This window comes from Pseudorca crassidens, chromosome 1, assembly GCF_039906515.1.
Source record: "Pseudorca crassidens isolate mPseCra1 chromosome 1, mPseCra1.hap1, whole genome shotgun sequence".
Classification (NCBI taxonomy): domain Eukaryota; kingdom Metazoa; phylum Chordata; class Mammalia; order Artiodactyla; family Delphinidae; genus Pseudorca; species Pseudorca crassidens.
This window is the reverse complement of record NC_090296.1, coordinates 61,817,026-61,835,707: the sequence shown is the minus strand read 5'-3', so window position 1 is coordinate 61,835,707 and position 18,682 is coordinate 61,817,026. Positions and strand designations below refer to the sequence as shown.

Sequence of the window (18,682 nt, the reverse complement as noted above, 5' to 3'; positions counted from 1 at the left end):
TATCTGTCTCAAGCACACTTTCAACTTCCTTAGTTGTAAGGCCATAATTCTCTATACATACGCAGCATTTTCCTGAGTCTTGAGCTATCAGTCCTATGTTTGGAATGTATTTATTATAAAGCATTGGGTGTTTTAAAATTCATATTTCTCTAAAACTAATATTTTCCCATATAACTTTAAGGGGAAATGGGAAAACGTTAAGATCCAAAAAATATTCTAAAAATTAAATGAGACAAGATAAGATAATTGAAACAAGAGAGAAAGCCAAAGATATGGCTTGTAACTGTGCAAATGTATGATAATGTAACTTGGAGAATTACATATTATTTCATGTCCAATTTTGAGTAAGTGTGAACAGAAAAAATACTAAATCAGTGATCAGGAAAATCTTTAAGTAACAACTCTGAAACAATGTAACACCTTAAGAAACTTTGTTGGACTCTCAGGATTAAAAATAAAACGCGTTAATCAGCATTATTGGAGAACCATGTTTTTTATTTAAAAGAAAGCTGAGTCATTAAGCACCTTAAGTCCTTTAATTCAACCAATACTGACTATCTTTCAAAAATATATTAATATATTTGCTTACCATAGTAAACCTAATATAATTGTATCAGATATGGCTTGCTTGTTTCAAGGATCAGAAAATCATGCCCAAAATTTAAAAAAAAAAAAAAAAAAACTTATTTTTCACATAACTGAAAGATCAAGGATACGGCTAACTTCCAGAGATTACTTTTTGTTCAGTTGTTAACTGTAATTTTAGTCAACTTTATTGAGGTATCATTTAAATACAATAAATTGCATCCATCATAGGGGTATACAGTTCAGTGAATTTTTTTTTTAATATGGCCATTTCTTTTTTTAAATTAATTAATTTATTTTTTTTTGGCCGTGTTGGGTCTTCGTTTCTGTGCGAGGGCTTTCTCTAGTTACAGCGAGCGGGGGCCACTGTTCATCGCGGTACGCACGCCTCTCACTGTCGCGGCCTCTCTTGTTGCAGAGCACAGGCTCCAGACGCGCAGGCTCAGTAATTGTGGCTCATGGGCCCAGTTGCTCCACGGCATGCGGGATCTTCCCAGACCAGGGCTCGAACCCGTGTCCCCTGCATTGGCAGGCAGATTCTCAACCACTGAGCCACCAGGGAAGCCCCCAGTTAAGTGAATTTTGACAGATATGTGTCCATCATAATAAAGATACAGAGCATTTCAGTCATCCCAACGAAAAGATGGTTCTGCTTTCCAATCTATCCATCCCTCCACCCCTGGCCCCAGTAATCCCTGATCTGCTTTTTGTCACTATAAATTCATTTGCATTTTCTAGAAGGTTATATTAATAGAATCGTATAATATGTACTCTTTTGTATCTGGCTTCTTTCAGCATGATGATTTTGAAATTCATCCATGTTGCATGTATCAGTAGTTCATTCCTTTTTTCAGCTTCAGGAAAGTCTTGCTCTCTGAAGTTTTATTCCATCTCTGAATTTTGTTTGTTTTCCTCTGTATACTAACTTAATTTTCAGGTTATATGGAGCTAGAAACTTCAGCCTTTATGCTTCTCAGTTGAAGTCTAAAAGGGAAAAGCAAATTATCAAAAATAGAAATCCTGGAATTGGGGCTAGCTAACTTGGCTTGGACTAATAGGGATCATGTGCTTATTTACTTATCTCTGAAATGATTGTTGTGGCCAAAGGAATGAAATATACTGACTGCCTTAGGACAATCCAGGTCTATCCCTAAAGCTAGATTGTGAGTGGGGAAGGAGGGTGTGATGGTTAATTTTATGTGTCAGTTTGCCCAGGTATTTAGCTAAGCATTATTTCTGGATATGTCTCCAGATAAGATTAACATATGAATTGTTGAACTCAGTAAAGCAGATTGCCCTCCCCAATGTGGGCGAGCATGATCCAATCCATTGAGGGCCTGAATAGAACAAATGGCAGAAGAAGGGAGAATTTGTTCCTTCTCTGCCTATTTGAGCTGGGACATCAGTCTTCTCCTACACTTGGAGTAGGATTTGCATTATCAGCTACCATAGTTCTTAGGTCTTCAGACTCAGGCTGGGACTTACAACATTGACTCCCCTGTTCCTCAGGCCTTCAGACTCAGACTGAACTACACCATAAGTTTTCCTGGATGTCCAATTTGCAGATGGCAGATCATGGGACTTCTTAGAACCCTATTGGTTCAGTTTTTCTGGAGAATCCTGACTAATACAGATGGGTTTCCAAAAGAAATTTGAAATATTATTTTGCCAGAAAAACTAAGAAAGAATGAAGCATAATAAAACAAACCAAAGACAGATTTCTACTTTAATAACATGACTAAAAATTTATGCAGGCATGTAGTAAAACTGCATTCAGTTTCTATTCCTTACCTTTTTAACTCTTAAAGAAAAGAAGATAAGCACAAATTTAACATATGCATATGTGTATATACATTCATATATTTATGCATACTCTTACATACATATTGTGACTAATCACATGGTCTACATGGAATAGATCCGTGTTTTTTAAGTTGGATTCCTTGACAGTCTGGAAATCTAGGTCTTTATTCTGTTTTTCATCAATTTTTATGGTATATATTCCATGTTGTGTCTTCTGGCCCTTGATTTTTTATTCTTGAGAATCATTTATTCACAAAAATTCAGTGTGTTTTGAAATAAAAGGCTTTAGCTTCTGCTTCTGGGTGGGATCAAGTGGTTTACAACATTCCAGCACTCCTTTCAAGAACAACTGAGAAAAATAATTTATTTAAAGGGATCAGAGAGCTGTTGGGGGCAATGAGAACAAAATTGCTCCAGACAGTGGTAGCAAAAAATCTGAAAGGAGAACTGATTTCTTTAGTCACTTTTACCCTGTAGGCATTCACTGATTATCTGTACGTAGAAATCTGAAAATTCCAGCCTTATACTCATGGAGGGTCACTGCTAGGACACAGAAAAACCAGCAGTTTTTTGGTGGTGATGTTGAGGGAAGGGGAATTCAAGTGCCTTCACTACATTTAGTAGTGCCTTCAGGACATCTGAGGCTGTACAGGTTAGGAGATTAAAAACATAAACAGAAGGTCTCTGAGAATCAGGATGGACTTCACTGCTGTTTTACGAGAACCAAAGGCTACAGACTGGCATTTACAACTGTACCATTCTTGTTTGAATTAATGTGATCACCTCCTACTCCATCTGCCTGGCATAAGTAAGGCTGAACCTCCAGAATAAATAATGTCTGAAATCTCTACCATTATTTTACAAGTAATTACAGGCATTCAGTTGAAAATTACTAGGCACAAAAAAAGATAAGACTACGTGACCAAAACCAAGAGAAATGCACATTATATAAAACACCTCAAAGTTGATCCAGATATTAGATGGAGTTAGATGGACAAGGACTTAATAATAGCAATGCAATCCCTATCAAATTACCAATGGCATTTTTCACAGAATTAGAACAAAACATTTTACAATATGTATGGAAACACTAAAGCCCACAAATAGCCAAAGCAATCTTGAGAAAGAAAAATGGAACTGGAGGAATCTGACTCCCTGACCTCAGACTATACTACAAAGCTACAGTCATCAAAACAGTATGGTACTGGCACAAAAACAGAAATATAGATCAATAGAACAGATAGAAAGTCTGGTGATAAACCCATGTCCCTATGGTCACCTAATCTATGACAAAGGAGGCAAAAATACACAATGGAGAGTGCTCGCTTTGGCAGCACATATACTAAAATTGGAATGATACAGAGAAGATTAGCATGGACCCTGCGCAAGGATGACACACAAATTCATGAAACGTTCCATATTTTTTTGTGTTGTCCCACATATTTTGATTACTCACTTACACGTTTCAGGTGGGCCAGGAGATAGCAGTCAGACCTGGTATTGTTTCCAAAGATAGCAAAGGAAAACTCATGTGTAAACCAATCTTTTCCAAAATTGTATCACTTTTTATGGAACACAGTGATCTTCAGTATGCTGCTCCAGGGGATCTTATTGGAGCTGGAACAAAAATTGACCCCACTTTGTGCCAGGCTGACAGAATGGTGGAGCAGGTGCTTGGTGCAGTTGGAGCTTTACCTGAGATCTTCACAGAATTGGAAATTTCCTATTTCCTACTTAGATGACTTCTTGGTGTATGCACAGAAGGAGACAAAAAAGCAGCAAAGGTGCAAAAGCTGTCTAAGAATGAAGTGCTTATGTTGAACATAGGGTCCCTTTCAACAAGAGGAAGAATTAGTGCAATCAAGGCTGATTTGGGTAAAATAGTTCTCACTAATGCTGTGTGCACAGAAGTAGGAGAGAAAATAGCCCTTAGCTGAAGAGCTGAGAAACACTGGCATTTAATTGTTGGGGTCAGATAAGAAGAGAAGTAACATCAAGCCAACAGTAGATGATGACTGAAGATTATCAGTTAAATAATACATTTGGATGAAGTTAAAATTTCTCTTAACAACCTAGAGGTATAATTTCAGAGCAATACTGGGGATACAGTTCATTACATTAGTAGAAATGTAAGGTTGTTTTCATTTTCTTCTGATGAAAATTACCCTCTACTACTAAAGTAAATAATAGGGTCTATAATAAATGTCAGAATTGGCAGATTGATGGATTTAATCCACATTTTAGCAGTAATTGATCATTAACAGTGTTACATTTGTGCATCAATTCATGTTTGAAATGAAACTGCTGTTATAACCAGCCTTTGCTATAGCATACATACCACTGACGCTGTTTGAAAAAAAGTTTTTCTCTTATTAAAAAAACAAAAAAATATATATATATATACACACACACACAATGGAGAAAAGACAGTCTCTTCAACACCTGGTGCTGGGAAAACTGGACAGCTACATGTAAAAGAATGCAATTAGAACATTCTCTAACACCATACACAAAAATAAACTCAAAATGGATTAAAGACCTAAGTGTAAGGCCGGATACTATAAAACTCTTAGAGGAAAACATAGAACACTCTTTGACATAAATCACAGCAAAATCTTTTTCAGTCCGCCTCCCAGAGTAAAGGAAATAAAAACAAAAATAAACAAATGGAACCTAAGTAAACTTAAAACCTTTTGCACAGCAAAAGAAGCCATAAACAAAATGAAAAGAAAACCCTCAGAATGGGAGAAAATATTTGCAGATGAAGCAACTGACAAGGGATTAATCTCCAAAATGTACAAACAGCTCATGCAGCTCAGTATCAAAAAACAATCCAATCCAAAAAATGGGCAGAAGATCTAAATAGACAGTTCTCCAAAGAAGACGTACAGATGGCTAAAAAGCACATGAAAAGATGCTCAACATCACTAATTATTAGAGAAATGCAAATGAAAACTACAATTAGGTATCACTTCACACCAGTCACAATGGTCATCATCAAAAAAACCTACAAACAATAACTGCTGGAGAGGGTGTGAAGAAAAGGAACCCTTCTGCACTATTGGAGGGAATGTAAATTGGTGCAGCCACTATGGAGAACAGTATGGAGTTTCCTTAAAAAACTAAAAATAGAGCTACCATATGATCCAGCAATCCTACTCCTGGGCATATATCTGGAGAAAACCATAATTTGAAAAGATACATGCACCCCAATGTTCATTGCAGCACTAGTTACAATAGCCAGGACATGGGAGCATCCTAAATGTCCATCAACAGAAGAATGGATAAAGATGTGGCACATATATACAATGGAATATTACTCAGCCATAAAAAAGAATGAAATAATGGCATGTGCAGCAACATGGATGGACCTAGAGATTGTCATACTGAGTGAAGTTAAGTCAGACAGAGAAAGGCAAATGTCATATGATATTGCTTATATGTGGAATCTAAAAAAGGTATAAATGAACTTATCTACAAAACAGAAATAGAGTTACAGGTGTAGAAAACAAACTTATGGTTGCCAGGGGATAAGGGGGGGAGGGATAAATTGGAAAAAGATATAATAGCTATGATTAAAATATTCAAAAGATAGAGAAAATGAAAGAGAAAGCAGATAGATTAAGTATTTCTCCAGAAAATTGGAACCTCTATAAAAGGATCAATTGGAAATTCTAGAGCTGAAGAATACAATATCTGAAATTGCAAGCTTATTAGATTGGTTTAGGTGCAGAAGACAAGATTAGTAAACTAAATAACAGATTGACAATAAATTTTTTAATTGAAGCACAGAGATACAAAGAAATTTGGGTGAGAAAAAAATGTATCTGAGAAGACAGGTGAAATTTAAATAGCCCAGTATATGTGTAATTGGAGTCAATGAAGGAGATGAGGAAAACAGTGGCACAGAAGCAATAGTTGAAGAGATAACAACCAAGATTTTTCCAAAACTGATGGAATACTTTCAAACCACAAATTCATGAAGTTCTAAGAATTTCCAGCAGGATAAATAAATGAAAACCACACATAGACACAACATAGTAAAAGTTATGAACTTCAGAGAGAAGGAGAAAAATCTTAAAAGCAGACTAAGGAAAATGGTTTGTTCAAAGAACAACAATAAGACTGACTGCTGCCTTCTCAATATACATAATGGAAGCCAGAAGAGAGTAGAATGACATAATTAAAGCTCTGGAAAAAGTTGCCAATGTAGAATTCTATGCCCAGTTTAATATCTTTCAAAGTGAAAGGACAAAAACTTAGAGAATTCGTCACTTGCATGTCTGCATTGAAAGAAATAGTAAATGGAGTTCTTCAGGTAAATGGAAAACAATACCAAACATAAAAACAGAAATGTAGGAAGGAATGAAGCGCAACCAAAAGGATAAGTGTACTGAGAAACATTAAAATATTGACTTAATGTAGCCTATTCAACAACAACAACAATAATGTCTTCTGAGGTTTAAAATGTATTTATAACTAAAATGCATGGCAAAAATAACCCTAATGCGAGGAGGCATGTAATGTACTCAAAATGTCTAAGCATCACTGATAAAAGTAACTGTTCATATTAGTTAAAATTCAGGAAAACAAGTTAGAAAAGTTAGAATCTCTAAGATAACCATGAAAAAGGATGTTAAACAATGCATGCTTAGGAACAACAATGAAATCAAAGCAGAAATTTAAAAATACCTTGAGACAAATGACAATGAAAACACAACCATACAAAATCTATGCGATGCAACAAAAGCAGTTCTTAGAGGAAAGTTCATGGCAATACAGACCTTCCTTAAAAAACAAGAAAAATCTCAAATGAACAACCTAAGCTACCACTTAAAAGAATTAGAAAAAGAAGAACAAACAAAACCTAAAGTCAGCTGAAGGAAGGAAATAATAATGATCAGAGAGGAAACATGGTATACTTAGGAACTACTAAAGGAGGTTGGTGGTATGATAGAATATATTGAATGATCCAAAAGATGATAAAGGAGAGAAAAAGAATGCAAAAAATGGATCAGATGGAAACCAAGATTAAAATTGTAAACATAATTGTAATAAGGGTAATGTGCTAAATGAAAAGGACAAATATTCTAATTAAAAAACAGAGATTGGGGCTTCCCTGGTGGCGTAGTGGTTGAGAATCTGCCTGCCAATGCAGGGGACACGGGTTCGAGCCCTGGTCTGGGAAGATCCCACATGCCGCGGAGGAACTGGGCCCGTGAGCCACAATTACTGAGCCTGCGCGTCTGGAGCCTGTGCTCCGCAACAAGAGAGGCCGCGATAGTGAGAGGCCCATGCACCACAATGAAGAGTGGCCCCCACTTGCCACAACTAGAGAAAGCCCTCACACAGAAATGAAGACCCAACACAGCCATAAATTAATTAATTAATTAATGAAAAGAAAAAAACAGATTGTCAGACTATGTAATAAAACAAAACCCAGCTGTGTACTGCTTATAAGAAATACACCTTAAATTATAATGGTACAAAAAGCTGAAAGTCAAGAGTGACAAAAGAAACATTATGCAGGTGTTAAAATAAAGCTGAGGTATTTATATTCATAGCAAACAAAGTGGACTTTAAGAAGCGTTATATTAGAAATAAAGGATATCTAACATTGATAAATATAAAGAAGATATAATAATTCTAAATCTATAAACCCAGTAGTAGTTTCAGAATATATAAGGTGAAAATTGATGGAACTGAAAGGAGAAATAGACAGATTTACAATCATGTGGTAGATTTTAACACATCTTTCTCAGTAATTGATAGAATAAATAAAATCAGAAAGGATATAGAAGATTTCAACAATATAGTTAACCACCTGATACACACACACACACACACACACACACACACACACAGAGTGGGGGCAGGGGGGAGTTAGAGAGAGAGAGAACTTTGCAACTCAAACAGACCATAGAGGGAAAGCGATATACTTAAAATGTATTTATTAGAAAAGCAAAAAGGCTGAAAGTGAATATTCTAAGATTCTACCTCAGGAAGCTAGAATAAGAACAGCTGAATGGCAATGAACCTGGCAGTCAAGAACTTATGGGAGGAGCATTTGGGGGTAGGGGAGTTGATAAAATAAACATTCTGAGGCAGGAATATACATGATATAGTGAGTAAATAGGAAGAAATTCAAAATGGCTGGAACACAGTGAGTGAGGGGGGAATAGATATATGAAATTAGATCTGAAACTTAAGCTGGATCTCTTTTTTGCAGATGATCATGATCTTATACATAGAAAACCCTAAAGAGTCCACCAGAACACCATTAGAGCTAATAAGTCAACAGAGTAACAAAATTCTAACGATGAGCAATCTCAAAAGGAAATTATGAAAACAATTCCATTTATAATAGCATCAAAAAGAATAAAATACTGAGTATTTAACTTAACCAAGGAGAGGAAAGACTTGTACAATGAAAGCTACAAAAGAAAACTGATGAAAGACATTAAAGAAGACATATATAAATGGAAACACATCCCATATTCATGGATTAGAAAACTTAATATTGTTAAAGAATACTACCCTGTAGGGTAGATAGCTAGTGGGAAGCAGCCGCATGGCACAGGGATATCGGCTCGGTGCTTTGTGACCGCCTGGAGGGGTGGGATAGGGAGGGTGGGAGGGAGGGAGACGCAAGAGGGAAGAGATATGGGAACATATGTATATGTATAACTGATTCACTTTGTTATAAAGCAGAAACTAACACACCATTGTAAAGCAATTATACCCCAATAAAGATGTTAAAAAAAAAAAAAGAATACTACCCAGAACAATCTACAGAGTCAATGAAAAATCCCTATCAAAATCCCAATAACACTTGTTGCAGGAATAGAAAAACCCATCCTAAAATTCGTATGGAATCTCAAGGGACCCTTATAGTCAAAACAATCTTGAAAAAGAAAGTACTCAAAATTCCCGATTTCAAAACTTACTACAGAGCTGTAGTAATCAAAACACTGTGTTACTGGCACAAAGACAGACATATAGACCAATAGAGTAGAATAAAAGAGCCCAGAAATAAACCACATATATATATATAATCAAATGAATTTGGACACCGGTGCCAAGACCATTCAGTGGGGAAAGGACAGTATTTTCAATAAATGATTATGGGAAAACTGAATATCCACACCCAAAAGAATGAAGTTGGACCCTTACCTAACACCACTTATAAAAATTAAGTCAAAATGGACCAAAGACCTAAATATAACAGCTAAAATCATAAAATTTTTAGAAGAAAACATAGGGCAAAAGCTTCATGTCATTGAATTTGGCGATAATTTCTTGGATATGAATCTAAAAAACATAGGTACCAAAGAAAAAATTGATAAGTTGAATTTCATTAAAATTTTATTTAATTGTTCATCAAAAGACAATACCAACAGTGTAAAAAGACAGTGCATAGAATGGGAGAAAATATTTGCAAATCATATATTGATGATTAATAAGGAATTAATATCCAGAATATAGAGAGAACTTCTAAAACTCAACAGCAAAAAACCAAAACAACCCAATTAAAAAAAGGGCAAGGACTTGAATAACCATTTCTCCAAAGAAGGTATACAAATAACCAATAAGCACATGAAAAGATACTCAGCATCACTAATCATTAGGTAAATGCAAGTCAAAACGACAATGATACACTCCCTCACACTCATTAGGATGGCTACTATCAAAAAAAAAAAAGACAAAATAATAAGCGTTGGTGAGGATGTGGAGAAATTGGAACCCTTGTGCACTGTTAGTGGGAATGTGAAATTGTTCAGTCGCTGTGGAAAACAGTATGGTATTCCTCAAAAAATCAAATAAAACTACCATATGATCAAGCAATTCCACTTCAGGGTATGTAGCCAGAATAATTGAAAGCAGGGTCTCAAGAGATATTTTTATACCCATGTTCATAGAAGCATTATTCAAAATAGGTAAAATGTGGAAGCAGCCCAAGTGTCCATGGATAAGCAAAATGTGGTGAATACATGCAATTGAATATTATTCACCCCTAAAAAGGAAGGAAATTCTGACACATGCTGCAACATGAATGAACCTTGAGGACATTATGGTAAATGAAATAAGCCAGTCACAAAAAGACAAATACTTTATGATTCCACTTAGATGAGATACTCAGAGTAGTCAAAATCATAACGGAGTAGAATGGTTGCCAGGGGCTTGGGGGCGGAGGGAAATAGAGAGTTATTATTTAATGGGCATAGAGTTTCCGTTTTACATAATGTAAAAAATTATGGATATGGATGGTGGTGATGATTGCAGAACATTATGAATATGTTTAATACCACTGAACTGTACACTTAAAATAGTTAAGACAATAAATTTTGTTATGTGTATTTTACCACATTTGGTAACTTGGGGGAATAAAAGGTAAGCTGGAACTTTATTATGTTTTTAAAGTGACTTCTACATTGATAAGACTTTGGATTTTATGATAAGTGTGTATCCGTGGTGTTTAATAGCAAATGAGAGACATAATTTAAGGTTTAAGAAGATCATGCTGGCTACTACTATGTGTAATAGCGTTTGTAAAGGGTATGAATAGAAGCAGGGAGAACCATTAGGATACTATTATATTAGCTTAGATGAGAGATGATAGTGGCTTAATTAGGGTGTTAAGAAGTAGAAAGAGTAGATGGGTTCAAGACAACGGCTGAAAGTACTTTTATGTTTGCATTCTGTGTTTGGATATCATAGTGACGGTGATTGTGTTCATTGGTGGGGGGTGCTTGGGGGAGTAACTTAAAGGAAAGAGAAGATTCAAGGATTAGTGTTCTGATTTTAGGCTGGGCAAATAGTAGTATTGCAGTTGAGGTAGGAAAGATGAGAAGAGATAGGGTAGAACTCAAAGTTTTCGTTGGGCTATGTTAGTTTTCACTTTAGTCACTTTGAATATACCACGGTAGCAGTTAGGTACAGACATTTGGGGTTCTCAGAGAGGAAGCCAGGGTGGGGGATGTAAATTTTTAGAATCATCTATATACATGGTTAATAGACCATGGGTCTAGATTAGAGTATTAAGGGAAGAATACAGATAGAGAAGAGGAACAAGATGAAGCCCCGTGTCATTCTAACATATTTGAGGTGAAGGAGAGGAGAGAAAAGGAAGAGCAAAGGAGAGTAGGAAGAAACACAGGAGAGTGGAGCAGCTAGGAAATCAAGGAAATTTTCAAGTCAGAGAGGGATATGGTCAACTCTTTCAATTGCTGTATAGTCCATCTAGTGAAATGAAGAAAAATACTTTTCGCTGGATTTGACTGTGCGGAGATTTATATGGTGACCTCAGTAGGAGCATTTTCAGTGGAGCAATGGGTATAAATGCTCTGGGGGAGTAAGCTGAAGAGAAAATGTGTAATGAGAAAGTAAAGATAATGTAAACAAGTATCAGTTTGCTGTATAACTGAACAGATGGAGTGGTAGTTAAAGGGAGACCTTTGTCAAAGGAGGATACATCTGAAATATAGAAAAAAAATAGTGTAGGAAGGATATGTATTCATACACGTAACCAGTTTGAATGTTGTTTTCACCTTAACTTTTCATATTTTGTTGGAAGGAAACCTCAGTTTGTGAGGTTGAATGAATGAATGAATGAAAGGTGAGAAAGTAGAGATAATATCATGGGCTATTTTTCATCCTCTCACTTTAAAACATAAGGTACATATCCTTAGCTCTGCCCACAGTAAGCTTATGTCAGAACCTAACAACCTATCAAAACTTCTTTCCAACTCTTTAGGCCTCAGAGGACTAAGGTCTCACCCTCATTTCTCGAGTAAAATAGAGCTGTGGATTACTAACCTCATTCACCTTTATTTCCCCCAGAGATGCATTGCCAAAAGAAAAATGTACAATCTCAATTTCTTCACCTTTTTCCTTTCTTTAACTGTTTATTATCTATAACAACTTAATAGTAAAAATCATTGGAAGTGGATTAAGATGCTCCTGCCTCATGCCAAAATCTGCAGTAATGGTTGGACCTTGACTGTAATTCTTTGTGATAAATTAAGGAGTTTGATGTTAGTTTTGTTCCATTAATTTGTGATTTAAGAAAGGACTTTTTAGGTATCCAAGATGTCCTAGTGCTTTGTCCAACATTATCGTTAGAAATACATTTAAAATCTACATGAAGGGGACTTCCCTGGAGGTCCAGTGGTTAAGACTTCGGTTTCCAATGCAGGCGGTGCAGGTTTGATCCCTGGTCGGGGAGCTAATATCCCTCATGCCTGGGGCCAAAAAACCCAAAATATAAAACAGAAGCAATATTGTAACAAAGTCAATAAAGACTTAAAAAATAAAACAGAAGCTGTACTGTAACAAATTCAATAAAGACTTTAAAAATGGTCCACATCAGGGCTTCCCTGGTGGCGCAGTGGTTGAGAGTCCGCCTGCCGATGCAGGGGACGTGGGTTCGTGCTCCCGTCCGGGAGGATCCCACATGCTGCGGAGCGGCTGGACCCGTGAGCCATGGCCGCTGGGCCTGCGCGTTCGCAGCCTGTGCTCCACAACAGGAGAGGCCACAGCAGTGAGAGGCCCGTGTACCGCAAAAAAAAAAAAAAAAAAAAAAGTCCACATCAAAAACATCTTTAAAAAATATAATAAAATCTACATAAAAATATGTTTAGTTAATTATAGAATTTTGTGAATGTTTGGAAACTTGGAATCTTGGAATTTTTTACCTGAATATCTTGCATCAAATAGATCAAATACAATGTGATAAATCGATATTTTGTTCCCAGTTTCCAAAATTGCATGTAACGTAGTGAGGGAATGTTAATAAGTGTGTTGAAAAGCAGTCTTCCCCAGAAAATAAGTTTGCATACTTATTAAACAAGATTAAACAAATTTCTTTGTGGGATTTCTCAAAGTCTTTAATTTTCTAATGTTCTTTGTTCATTTCTAAAAGAGATTTAAAGTACAGCAGGGGCACTTATATGACCAAGGGATCCTTTGTTCCCTTAGCACAAGTTAACATCGGTTGCAAGTTTCCTGTCACTCAGTTTGGGAAATTGTGGCATAAGCGAGGTTCAAATGTGGTCTGAATTATAGATCCATCACAAATTTGTCACCGTTGTGTTATTGCAGTGAAATCAAAGTATATACAGTACAATTTCTTCATTCTTAATCCTAAACTGCTATAAAAAATAATTACCCAGTTGAGCCAATTGCTGTGATTGTGGCTTTATCTTCAAGCTTAATTTTGTCCTCAGTGCCCCTTAGCGATTCTTTTAGCATGATCTCTACAACAACCGTTTCTAACTTCCACTATTCTTTTAGAGGTCTTAATTCCAGTGTTCTTCCTCTTTCTTGTCTGAGAAGATAAACTTGCATCTTACTTCACAGAGAAAATGGGTCTAGTAAGAATGATCTCTCAACCTCATCCTTATTTGCTTTCCTAATGTCTCAGAGGAGGTGACATCCCTCCTTCTATTCAGAGCTATTCCATCTGCTGTGCTCTCAATCCTGTATTCTCTTGTTATAACAGCTGTTTCTAAATGATAGTCTGTGGATCAGCTGTGTATCAAAATTACCTGTAGAGTTTTTAAAAAATACAGATTCTGAAGCCCTCCCTCAGAGGATCTGATTCAGTAGGTCTGTGATAGGCCCTGAAAATCTGTTTTTAAAAAGTTCTCCAGGTGATTCTCATATGTAACCGGTTGTGGGGACCACTGATGGATGGAATTTTGATCTATTAGCTATTTTTTTAGTACTTTTGGTGGGACAAATGTTTTTGATTTTTAAGAATTCCAGTTAATCAGTTATTTTGTCTATGGACTGTGTTTTTGGCATCATCCTAAGAACTCTTTGCCTAATCCTAGGTCATAAAGATATTCTCCTACATTTTCTTCTAGAAGTTACATAGTTTTACCTTTTACATTTAGACTTATCCATTTTGAGTTAACTTTTCTGTAACATGTGAGTTAACTTTTCTGTGACATGTAACATGTGACAGGTTGAAGTCTTTTTTTTTTCTTGTTTTTTGCATATGGATGTTTAATTGTTCCAACACCATTTGTTAAAGGACTCGACTCTCTCTGTTGAATTGCTTTGCACCTTTATCAAAAAAACAATTAACCGTATTTGTGTGGCTTCACTTCCGGACTAGCCAATCTGTTCTGTTGATCTGTCTGTCTATCCCTTCACCAATACCAGGCTGTTTTGATTTCTGTGGCTTTATAGGAAGTCTTAAAATTAAATAGTGTGATTACTCCAACTTTATTCTTCTTTTCAAAATTATTTTAGCTATTCTACTTTCCTTACCTTGTGTAAGTTTTTAAGTCAGCTTGTCTACATCTACAAGAAATCCTGCTGAGATTTTGCTAGGAATTGACCTATAGATCGATTCAAGTAGAATTGACGTCTTTACTATTTTGAATATTACAGTCCATGAACGCGATATGTGTCTCCATTTATGTCTTCTTTGATTTCTTTAATAGCAGTTGTCATTTTGAGCATACAGATCTTGTACAAGTTTTGTTAGATTTACACTTAAATATTTATTATCAATATTGTAAATAATATTGTTTTTAATTTTGTGTTTCCAGTTGTATATTGCCAGTCTACAGAAATAAAATTGATTTTGGTTTGTTTATCTTGTTTCCTGCAGCTTTGATGAACCCACTTATTAGTTCTAGGTTTTTGGGGTTTTGGGGTGTTTTTTAAGATTCCTTGGTATTTTCAACACAGGCAATCATTTATCTATAGATAGGGACTTTTTAATTTCTTCCTTTCACATGTGTATGTCTCTTCTTTCCTCTTTTTTCTTTATTGCACTGACTGGAACTCCCAGCAGTGTGTTGAATAAGAGTGGTGAGAGTGAACTTCATTGCCTTGTTCCCAATCTTGGGGAAAAGCATTCAGTCTTTCATCTTTAAGTATGTTGTTAGCTGTAATTTTCTGTAGATACTCTTTATCACAACAAAGACGTTCTGTAGAGTTTTTATCATGAATGGATGTTGAATTTTCTCAAAGGCTTTCTCAGCATCAGTTGAACACAGAAGTAGTTTGAACTCATGAATTCAAAATTGGATTCCAAATAAGTTACAGTTTGCTACAGAAATTGAGAAAATCCTGTTTAACTTGTCTGCCTATAGTGGGTAGAATTGTGTCCTCCTAAAAAATCCTTAAGTTCTAATCCCTGGTACCTATTAATGTGACCTTATTTGGAAATCAAATCTTTGCAAATGTAATCAAGTTAAAATGAGATTATAGGGCTTCCCTGGTCGTGCAGTGGTTGAGAGTCCCCCTGCTAATGCACGGGACACGGGTTCATGCCCCAGTCCGGGAAGATCCCACATGCCGCAGAGCGGCTAGGCCCGTGAGCCATGGCCGCTGAGCCTGCGCGTCCGGAGCCTGTGCTCCACAACGGGAGAGGCCACAACAGTGAGAGGCCCGCATACCGCAAAAAAAAAAAAAAAAAAAAAAAATGGGGTTATACTGCATGAAGGTGGACCCTAATCTAATGACTGGTGTCCTTATAAGAGGAAAATTTGGACACAGACTCAGAAGACACTGGAAAGAAAACCATGTGATGACAGAAGCAGAGATTGGAGTGATGTGTACACAAGCCAAGGGATGCTAAGGATTGCTGGCCACCACCAGAAGCCAGGAAAAAGGCAGAAAACAGATTCTCTCTCATAGTGTCTGGAAGAAAGCAATCCTACTGACACCTTGATTTTGAACTTCTGGCCTCAGAACTGTGAGAGAATAATTCTTGTGGTTTTAACCCACCCAATCTCTGGTAGTTGGTTCCAGTAGTCCTAGGAAACTAATATAATGCTGCTTCCTGGTGACTTTGAGTTCTAAAACGGTTTTATTCCAAAAAATGGTCTTGTTTGTTTGTTTTTTGGTCATATAAGTATTTTTCACAACATACACATAACATCAATCAACTCAGGTGGTCCACTCTTCCTTCTTTAGGCTCCTTATAGCTTTTTCAGTGGTCATGAAACAGTTTTAGAGAAAAGCATATAAATATCCTCGTTGTGTTTCCAAATCATAGAAGGGCATTCTTTTTGTCCTGTACTTTGAAAATATGATTTTATTACAGGCCAGCCTTTTAATATCTTTTCTATGGCCAGCAACAGTGATAGCTATCATAGGCACATATCTAAGGAGGCTGTCTACCTCCATTTCTATAAAGTAAAAAATCTCATTAAATAATATTGCATGTTTTGGGAGAATCAAAAGTGAACAAAAACTTTCGTTATAAAAGCCTCAGTATCACGGGTAAACAGATCATACCCCTGTCTTAGAAGTATTGCATACAAGGTGTGCGGGACATTTGGCAGGTAAGATCTTTTCATTTTCTTTGGGAAGAAGTTTATAGACTGAAAAGAAACTGCCGAAATTTGCATTTACACTGTCTGCCTAATATCCAGATAAATGAGAAAAGTCTAGTTTATATTTGGACAAGATATCAACAATCTTTTGTTTTATGTTTTCTACAGTTTAAAACCCTCATAGAAATCAAGAAGACAATTTGAAACTCCCTTTGTCAAATGAAAGTACCTAGTAAGTAGGGGGGATGATTTTTGTTTCTCTGACTTGGCACATCACTTGACATGGTATAGAAAGCGTGATTGCCATTAAGTGCTGACAAAGTCAGCACTACACTGTAAGGGGCCAGCACAACTCTTATCAAAATCCTTTTTTGTTTATCCGTTGTTGCCGCCTCTGAGCCAAAATAGGTAATTTTACTCAGTTTCATAGAACAGTCAAGGAAACAAAACAATAGTTTGTGTCTGTTTTGTGTAGTATGCCCAGGCTAATGCAGCCTGATGTAATTTATTATTATTGGTGTGATTTGGGGAGGAAGAAAAACACAAAAAACCCTTTTGATTGATTTAGAAACACTTGCCTGTCTCACCCCAGACTTGGGAGATTCAGTTTCCGTATGTTCTTTCACATCTCCCTCTCCAGCATGTCCAACCCCAAATTCTCTCTGCATATCTTACAGTATGTTCTGTTTTGATTGTTTATCTGCCTAATCTACCTGTGCATGTGTCCTCTCGTTTAGCCTTCATTTTTGGTGATGTCTGGGTCATGCCGGCATTGGGATTGTCATTCTCATTTTCATTATCTGAACTCTTAGAAAGCATGTTCATAATATTCACTGTGTTAAACATTAAACTAGCACTATCTTGATACAAAGCACAACAATTACTGCACAGAGGAAGTCAGAGATGAACTGTTAACATTGACAATGTACTTTTGTTGAACTTAAGTTGCATCACTAGGAGTGATGCAATGATGAATGATCCATGATTGTGAACCACAAATCATGGTTGCTAAATTAGTGGCCAGAGAAAAAAGCAGCAACTGCAGAGGAGAAGGCAGATAATTTTGCTGTGTCCGTCAGATACTAAAACCAGTATTGCTTTCAGCCCTATTTTTTGGACTACCATATGAGTTTGTACTACCCCCCTGCCAAACTTCGACACCCATTGCCAAAGATCAGAACTTTTTACATCCCATGGAGGGGTTTCCCAAAATGGTTGGTCAGCCTGTGGACAACTCTGATGTCAGAGAGTGGACTCTTGAAAGTGAAGCAAAGGAGGTTGTACTTGGTATGATAGAAATAAGGCAGTTTTGATGATTTTTCCCTGAGGAATGACAAAATGTATGACTTGATAATACCAGAGTTGGAGGAAAGTAATCTCACAGGTTTTAATAGAGTTAACTAGGGCAGGTATAGGAAGGTAGGAAAGACTGGCTTGGAGGCTGTTGGAGTATTTCATGAATGAAGTGCATAAGTTCAAATTACTGGGACTGGAGGTCATTGATAAGGATAGGACAAAGTTCAGTGAACCCTGCAGGATCAATACTGACTCCCTATGGAGTCAATATTATGATCCAAAAGGAGGACTATTTGCCATTTGTACAAAAGGAAAACAAATACAACTTTTAAAAGTTTGAATGAATGATAGGAAAGGAAATGGTGGAATAAAAGTTGTTTTTGCCCTGAATACCAGAGCTCCAGTAGGCCCTCTTGTCTTGGAAAGAAGCTATCTCTGTCCAGTTGATGATCATGCCCTAAGAGAAACTTGCCAATCTGCCTAATGAAGAAACTACTTACTAAATCTTGCTCATCACCACTCTTCCAAATACACTGCTGTGGTTTTCAAATGTGCTGAGGGAACCCATATGGGCTGATATGAATAGGCTTGAGAGTCCACATGTAATTCAGAGAATTTGATTGCTGCATGGAGAAAGATCATATTCTACCACACAGTTGGCTCCAATTGAAGCTGTTTTAGTACAAGAAGAAAACTTAAAA

At 36.5% G+C, this 18,682-nt stretch overlaps 1 protein-coding gene, 1 non-coding gene and 1 pseudogene across 7 annotated transcripts in view; all 3 read left to right on the top strand.

Moving 5' to 3' along the window:
* The window catches only part of MIPOL1 (mirror-image polydactyly 1), a 300,807-nt gene that overhangs the window by 165,556 nt on the left and 116,569 nt on the right, over positions 1-18,682 (top strand). The gene's annotated exons all lie outside the window — the stretch shown is intronic.
* Positions 3,707-3,813, top strand: LOC137208164 (U6 spliceosomal RNA). Its single transcript, XR_010935509.1, has one exon. It is a non-coding gene; the product is annotated as a U6 spliceosomal RNA (small nuclear RNA).
* LOC137206883 (eukaryotic translation initiation factor 2 subunit 3 pseudogene) lies at positions 3,846-4,407 on the top strand (annotated as a pseudogene).